The sequence below is a fragment of the Hibiscus syriacus genome, unplaced genomic scaffold (assembly GCF_006381635.1).
Source record: "Hibiscus syriacus cultivar Baekdansim isolate YM2019G1 unplaced genomic scaffold, ASM638163v2 tig00110114_pilon, whole genome shotgun sequence".
Classification (NCBI taxonomy): Eukaryota; Viridiplantae; Streptophyta; class Magnoliopsida; order Malvales; family Malvaceae; genus Hibiscus; species Hibiscus syriacus.
The window spans coordinates 3,363,381-3,372,148 of NW_024062594.1; positions in this window are offsets into that span (position 1 = coordinate 3,363,381).

Sequence of the window (8,768 nt, forward strand, 5' to 3'; positions counted from 1 at the left end):
GTTCATTTATCGATGCGATCAGAACTATTCGTGCCTACCTTTTGTTCGAGTTTATTTAGTTAGATTTTTTAACATTTTCATTATATAATCCTTGTATGATCTTAAGTAACTAATTTCGTGTGTTATTCATTATAAAAAAAATTCCTTATTATATACTATTGTAGTTTTAAACATTTATTGTAGTTTAATTTTTTTTACTTTTAATAAAATTATTGGGTTTTACCTTTTTTCTTCTTTTAATTAGTTAATATTGAATTTGTTATAATTTAAATAAGAGAAAATAACCTCAGTGACCAAAAATCCCATATAATATACGATTTTAACCAACTTTTTCCGGATTTGCCAAAATGACCAACAAAATCGCAATGCGATCGCTAATTCGCAACGCGATCTCCATTATCGCAAATTCGCGTTGCATTTTCGCAATGCGATAGTTGAAAATCGCATTGCGATGGTCTACAGTATCGTTGCGATTTTCCCAATTCGCAATGCGAATAAGTAAATCGCAACGCGAATTGGGAAAATCGCAATGCGAATAAGTAAATCGCAACGCGAATTGGGAAAATCGCAATGCGATACTGACTATCACAATGCGATAATAAAAAATCGCAACGAGATACTTACTTTCGCAACACGATACTGACTTTCGCAATGCGATTTACATAGCGCCATTCGTATTAACGCGTATTTTTTTTCAAATTCCAAACACGTGTTTTTTCTTAATAAATCGGAAAATGAACCGTCCACAGTAATCGCAACTCATAACCTCAAACCCAAAAACACAACACTCAGTCCCATCTCTATCTCTCACTCTCTACGGCGAAATCCGTCCCCATCTCCGAAGATTTCCGTCCCCATCGCCGGCGAAATCCCTCACAACCATTCACATTCAAAAATCCCTCACAATCATTCAGAAATGGAAAATCAACCTCCGAGGGTTAGTTTTTTTTATTTTTATTTTGAAATTTTTGCATTATTTTAGGTTTTTCATATTGAGATTGATGATAAGTTTACTGGTAATTTCAATAATAGATTAACCATTTCACTTAGATTTCTTATTAAATTCATTCGATTGCTGCCAATACTGCTACACTGTTTAGCCTGTGAAGTTAGTATTTGTCTTTGCTTTGTCTTTTGGTTGAAGTAATGCAGAAGAAGAATAGTTTCGAGAATGAAAATCGCAACGCGGAAATAACTATCGCAACGAGATAATCGCAACGTGAAACCAAAATCGCATTGCGATTTTCATTTCGCGTTGCGATTTTCATTTCGCGTTGCGATTTTTATTTCGCGGTTGTGATTTTCATTTCGCGTTGCAATTGTCTGGTCGCGATAGTCATTTCGCGTTGCGATTCTCTCGTTGCGATTCTCATTATCTCGTTGCGATTTTCATTTCAACCAAAAGACAAAAACAGTGTTGCAAATTTTAGTTTCAAGAATAAACTACTATTTATGTTTATTGTTTTGTTTTTGGTATATCTTGACAGTGTAATTTTTGGTATATCTAACTTGGTATGTTTATTGTTTTTTTGTAGAAATTTTTTTCGGCTTCATTGACATTAAGGAATAAAGTTAGCCTAGCCACTACAATTGCTTCGAAGCTTTCACCTGCACAAAGAAAATTGTTTGAAGAAACCTGCTTCGGGCCATGGCTGAGAGTACAGCATCCGGGTGGAGATGCTAGTTTGACCCATTTGTGGCTTCAGACCATGACTAGCGATCTACCCGACAGTATACAACGTGGTGAGGAAGAGATATGGTTTCATTTTCCACCGGCGTATACTTGTTTTGGGCGGAAAGAGTTCTGCTTAATCACTGGTCTACGATTCGGACACGATGATGTAGGCCGGTACACTCGTCATATCACTCGCCCATCATGGTTATCCAGGGTTTTTCCTGATGAGTCAATAGAGAAGCCGAACTTACACGTCGACGACATGAAGAAATTGTTTAATAAGAAAGATGGTTTTACTCGGATGAATGACGTCGATGTTGTCCGAGTATGCCTTCTACTACTTTTGTATGCCGGCTTTCTAGGCAGAGAGGCCAGACAACCTATTCCTCAGGAGCTAATATTATTGGTAGAGGACCTAAATGCATGGAATCTGTTTCCGTGGGGTTCGTATATATGGAAAGCTACCTGGACTAAGTTGTCGTCTGCCTTTGATGACCGCAAAAGTTTGCGGGGCGATGGGTCGAAATACACTTTGTCAGGCTTTGTTTGGGCCTTTAAGGTAAGAATTTCTATATAATGTTTTCAAAATTATAATTAATTATTTAACAATTACTAATGTTTGTTATTATATTGTTTGTAGATTTGGATATTCGAGGCTTTCCCCAGCATGCGGACATATGCATTAAAATCCTCAGATGATATTCCTAGGGCTATTTCCTGGAAGAGGAAACGTATGTTGGATTGGGAAGACTTAATACCATATGCGACAATAAATCATGTAAGTTAACACAAATACTATCATATATAAACAAGTTATTAATAGTAGACGTTTAACTTTGTTTTAGTTTTTATATATTTAGGAGGCCAACACTCCATTAATGAGACTGACACCCACTGAGGCTGAGCTTGCCACTGATTGGTGGCAAGCTAGTCAGCGTTTTTTTGATGGCACGAATGATGAGCAGCCTCCACTTCCTCCACTTCGAGAGCCATCACCTCACCCAGAGCCATCACCTGATCGACCCGACTATACACCTCTACAACGAGAGCCATCACCTATCCCGTCACCTCATGGAGTCTCTTCTCCACCATCACCTCATGATAGGCGACCGACAAAGATGCCACGACTTCTATCTCCCTGTTCTCCACCTCTACGGGATGAGTCAAGGGAGTTACGTGATGAGGTCAATGCCTTGCGTGAGGAGATCGGTACTCTACGCGATAACGATGGTGCATGGCGTGTGGAGGTGTCTACTTTACGTGGTGAGGTTGCCGCTCTACGTGAGATGGTAGTATCGTTGCAGAATGAGGTTCATACTCTACGCAACGAGGTAAGTTTAAGATTTTCCATATTTAACTTGATGATAAATTTACTCGTAATTTCACTTAAATTAACCATTTCACTTAGATTGCTTAGTAAATTTATTCGGTTGCTGCCAAAATTGCTAAACTTTTTACACTGTGAAGTTAGTATTTGTCTTTGTTTTGTCTTTTGGTTGAAAGTTTGAAATATATTTATCTTTGTTTTCACTGTTTAAATATCATGTCTGTTTATTTACTGATATTTGTATTTTTATTTAGCGGACCAATAAGGTGGATGCTTTACGTCGGGTTTTTCTTGCACGACAGAGTTCACGCATCAGACGGCGTGCATGTGCTATTAAGTCTCCGTATACCCCAATAGTGCGAAGACACCGCAAGAAGAAGCTCGAATCGCCTATCATCCCTCAAGAGTCCACTCCTATCGTTGAAGAGGCCCCTATCATTCCTCGAGAGTCCCCTCCCACCATTCAAGAGGCCACTGTCATCGTTGAAGAGGTCCCTCCCACCATTCAAGAGCCCGATTCACATGGCGTCATATGTAGGATTCTTGAGAAACCCTCTGACGTGCAGGACATGATGGATTCAAGTTGGCTCTCGTATGAGTTACCGGCCAGTACCATACCGGTATCTGAAGAGGAGAGGAAACAACTACCGGACACAATTCTGGATAACACCCTTTGGGCTAAGACCGCAGTTGATTTTTATCTACATGAGCGAAGCCAGGGGTGTTTCACTGACATATGCAAGCTCAATGATGATATCTATTTGTTGCTTGATCGGTCTTGGGGGGCGTATTATTAGGGGTCGAAGACAATGGCTATTTCGATGGAGGGGTAAGTCTTATTTTTCTTATATTTTCATTTGAATAATTTGTTTAAAAATTAATGTAATTCACTAATATATGTATTTTTTTGTAAAACAGCATATCGATGCGTGGGTGTCACGTCTACTAATAATTAGGAAACTTAAGGAAAATAAAAGAAATACACGGTATACAATAATGCCGACGGCTTTTAACGCAGTTCACTTGAAGAATCAACGAGATGAATCATTTGCATTGGGCAATGGACAAGCTAAACTTTATCCTGCATGGTGGGAGGTCGATAAGGTTAGTGTTTATTTTAGATTGAGTTTAAAGGTATTCATAAATAAGTGCGCAAATGAATGAATTATTACTTATGATTGCAGGTGTTTATCCCTGTTTTGGAACGTAACCATTGGCTTCTCGTCGAGCTTTAGATCCCATCCCTTAAGGCAATAGTATATGACAGCATGATAAATTACATATCATTGGCTGATTTAAGAGATATTATTAAGGGATGGAGCTCTTATTTGGCTAAATACTTGGATGCGATAAATTATTGGACTCGTTCTGGAAACAAGAAGCCAAAGAAGCTCAATATTACAGTTAGCAGAGACGAGACCGCACCACAACAAACGAAAGGACCCAGAGGGGATTGTGGTCCTCTCGTATGCTTGGCGTTGGACCGTTTGATCACAGGAAGTATAAAGTATCTACCTCCCACCGATATAGATAGAGCTGCAGTAGGCTTGTGGTTTCGACATTATATGGCTAGATCGATATATACGAGACGCTGCCTACCTGCATCCGCGTTATAAAAATGTCCATAAACAATTGGTATGTTTATAGGCTTGTGGTTTGAAAATGTTTGGTTAAGTACCTAGAATTCAATAATTTGCTGTTTGTAGGTTTTAGATGTGTAGAAAGTGTTGTTTGAGCAAATGTTTGGTTTATGCAGGTTAATCTCAGAAGTGAGCTGCGTGAAAATGATGTATGGCTGCAAAAGTTGATTCAATAGTAGAAGTGTTATTTTCTCTAATAATTATTGCTTATTTTTTGATTGTTTAATTGATTTGTAAAAGGTGATTTGTAAAAGTTGATTTGTTTAATTGATGTTAACATAATTCTTATTTGTGCTTGTTTAATTGATTGAAATGTAATGGTTGATTTTGTTGATTTCAATCTGCATTATGTTGAAGGCAAAAAGTACTATCGCAATGCGAAATGAAAATCGCAACGCGAAAATGAAAATGGCAACGCGAAATTAAATTCGCGTTGCGATTTTCATTTCGCATTGCGATTTTCATTTCGCATTGCGATTTTCATTTCGCATTGCGATTTTCATTTCGCATTGCGATTCCCTCGTTGCGATTTTCATTTCACATTGCGAAATTAGCGTTGCGATTTTCATTTCGCATTGCGATTCTCTCGTTGCGATTTTCATTTCGCATTGCGATAGTAATTTCCGCGTTGCGATGGACATTAAGATGATTGCCTATTAAGTGATAACAACTGGAACAGATCATAGCAATTTTCAAACTCAAGTTACTAATACATGCCTAACTGGAAATGTTAAAAGTTCACACATCAAATCTACATAATACAACGTTTGCATTTAAAAATCACCTAAGTTAACAGTCTCAAAAGGTGAAGCCAGTTGCGATTGGGATTTTAAAGATGATTGCGATTTTGATTGCCTTTTTCTTGACACCATATGAGCTTTGGATTTTGATGATGATCCATATTTTGGTAGAGGAAAAGATGATTGTGATGGCACTGGTGATCCACATGTCAACCTTGTATGACCACTTTCCTTGCACCGACTACATGTCGATCTCTTCTTCTCTTCACCCTTAGACGGTATACGATCGTGACTTTTTGGTCGGCCAGGTAGCCTTCTGTCCATGGCTGGTGGCAAAACTGTTTGTAAGTCATCTGGTATGTCCCACTCAGAAGGATGTGAAATAGGGTAGACAATCTCGGCATAAGTCCGTCGATATACTTCTGTAGTGTAGCAATCCATAGCGTATGTGCGTTTCGTTATCTTTTTTTTCAGTCCATGGTGTAACACGATGTTCCAATGTTCCTGTAAATTTAAATAAATAATACTTAGTAAAATATATGATAAGTTACGAATTCAAAGAAATAATACCTGCATGGTTTCTTTTCTTGTAGTACCACTGTTGAATAGAGGCTCGAAAAAACTCCATTAACATAGTAATGGGTAATTTCCGGGAATGACGACTTAGAGCGTTAATTGATTCTGCACTATTAGACATCATGAAACCATATCTTGCTCCAAGTTGATGTACTCTTGACCATCTTTCAAACCCGACATCTTCTAGTGTTTGAGCACACTGAGGCAAAACACGTCTTAAACAGTTTATATGCTTATTGAAATCCACTTCCCGATAAGCCTTTACAGCCTTCCAGTATGTCCATTTGTGCTTTTTTATACCAGCAGACCTTGATTTTAGATTTCTATACAAATGAACACCACAAAGTCCATGAAAAGCATTTGGGAAACACCTTCTAACAGCGTTGTCAATTGAGTTTGCCCTATCGGATATGATTGTCAGATTGCTAATAGGACCTATGCAATCCCTAAGATGCCCCATAAACCATGTCCATGAATCAGAGGTTTTAGATTTGCCAACCCCGTAAGCTATTGGCAATATCCCATTGTTAGCATCCATGGCTACTGCTAATAAGTTTACTCCAAGGTATCGACCTTTCAAATGTGCTCCGTCAACTATAATAACTGGGCGCATGCAAGTAATAAACGAACGAATCTACAAAATAATATACACAAGAAATATAATCATTTAAATTTTAAATGCATGTAACTAACAGAAATGAGTCAACAGAATTATATTGATTTACTAACCGCAGCACCAATGGCGATAAACAGCAACTCAAAGCGTCCATCTCTATCTATTTTGATATGAGTCACCGACCCAGGATTTTTCAGCTTTAAATTGTGACAATAAGCCGGCAGTTGGGCAAACGATGCTTCTGGCGACCCCCTCAACAATTCCAAGGCATAACATTTGGCTCTCCAAGCTTGAGAATATATACTAATCTTGAACCGAGCATTCATGTCAGTCATAATTTCATGTCCCCGATATACCCTGCCATTCAAAAACATTAACTCAGCCAGAAAACCACCCAACACCTTTTTGTTTGCCTGTCTATGGTGAGGAAAAACTTGGGTTCTTGAACATGTATGTTTATCAATAAAAGTCCTAACTTGAAACATTGCGCAATCTTTTATCCTCGTTGTAATCATACGCCACGTATAGTTTTTGTCAATCGTACACCTTGTTTCAAAACGATCTTTGCTTGATTTGTTAACTTTTAGTTGATAGCCATCTTCCACACATTTCGTATACAAAGCTATCTTCAAGTCTTCCTTTGTATCAAAACAATCATCTTTCTTGATACGAATAACTTTTGTGTAACAATCAACTGCTTTCTTTGCCAACTCTTCTTCCGGTAACTGAAGTAATTCTGGCATATTCCAGTTATACTCCCGTGGCATTTTCTTTTCTTCGGGGACTTTTTCTTCTTCAGGATTATATGAATTACAGAATGGATGTTCAACATGTTCATTCACAGTAGTAACTTCCTCTTCATTATCATCAACAACATCTTCCTTGGCAACGGGTGTTTCATCATCAAAATTCGGGTATTGACCAATATCAAAATCATTACGCGCAGGGTCTGTTTCTTCTTCTGAAACATCATCAAAATCCGTGTATTGACCAATATCAAAGTCCGGGTATTGACCAAGATCAAATTTCGAATACTGACTAGTACTCACAATTTTTTCTCTTGGCTCATCATCGTCTAATTGGTCAATACGAAAACCGGAATTTGGTGCTGAAAGTTGATTTGGATTTGGATTAGAGAAAGGCTGTGGGTTTTTTGACCCACTTAGTTGATTACTACCCGCTACTGACCCAACAATACTACTTCTAGGTTCAACAACATACAATGTAACATCATCACTTGAAACATTAATGTAAGCAATGAATCGTTCAACATCTTCATTGTCGGTTAACAAATAAACTTTACCATTTCTCTGATAAGATAGCCTAAATCCACTTAGGGGCTCTAAATTCAATTTCTTTGAAACACGTAACATTAGGGTTTCATAAGTTAACTTCTTTAATGACAATTTTAGTTGAAGATTCATGGGTAAAGGCATATATTGTAAAACACCATGAACATTCTCCCATGACCCTCCAAAACACAAATCTATCCAAACATGATCAACATTAGATGATTTCATGGTTGTAACTAAACAAACGAGATGCGAAACTAAGACCTGTTGCCGGATGGGGAAGGATGTCGTTGGATATTGGAACGAATGTCGCCAGAGAGAGTGATAGATGGAGATGGAATAAGTTGTGATTTAGGGATTTAGGTTATGAGTTGTTGCTGCTGCGTATATATATACACTCAAAATTTGGCTTGCGAAACTAAAACCTGTTGCGAACTTTGAAACTCGCATTGCGATTCTGTATTATCTCGTTGCGAAAGTCAGAATCGCGTTGCGAAAGGCAATCATTTGACCATCGCAATGCGAAATGCAAATCGCAACGATAGAATCGCAATACGAAATGAAAAAGGCAACGAGGATTAACATGCATAAACTTTTAACAATTATTATTGAATTCTAGGTACTTAACCAAACATTTTCAAACCAAAAGGAGTATATATGTTAACAAAACTTGCATTATGTGTATTTTATGTGTGCACTTTTAACATTTTCAGTTAGGCATGTATTAGTAACTTGAGTTTGAACATTGCTATGATCTGTTCAGTTGTCATCACTTATTAGACATTCATTTGACTATCGCAACGCGAAATGACTATCGCAACGCGAAATGGCTATCGCAACGCGAAAATGGTTATCACAACGAGAAAATCGCAATGCGAAATGAAAATCGCATTGCGATTTTC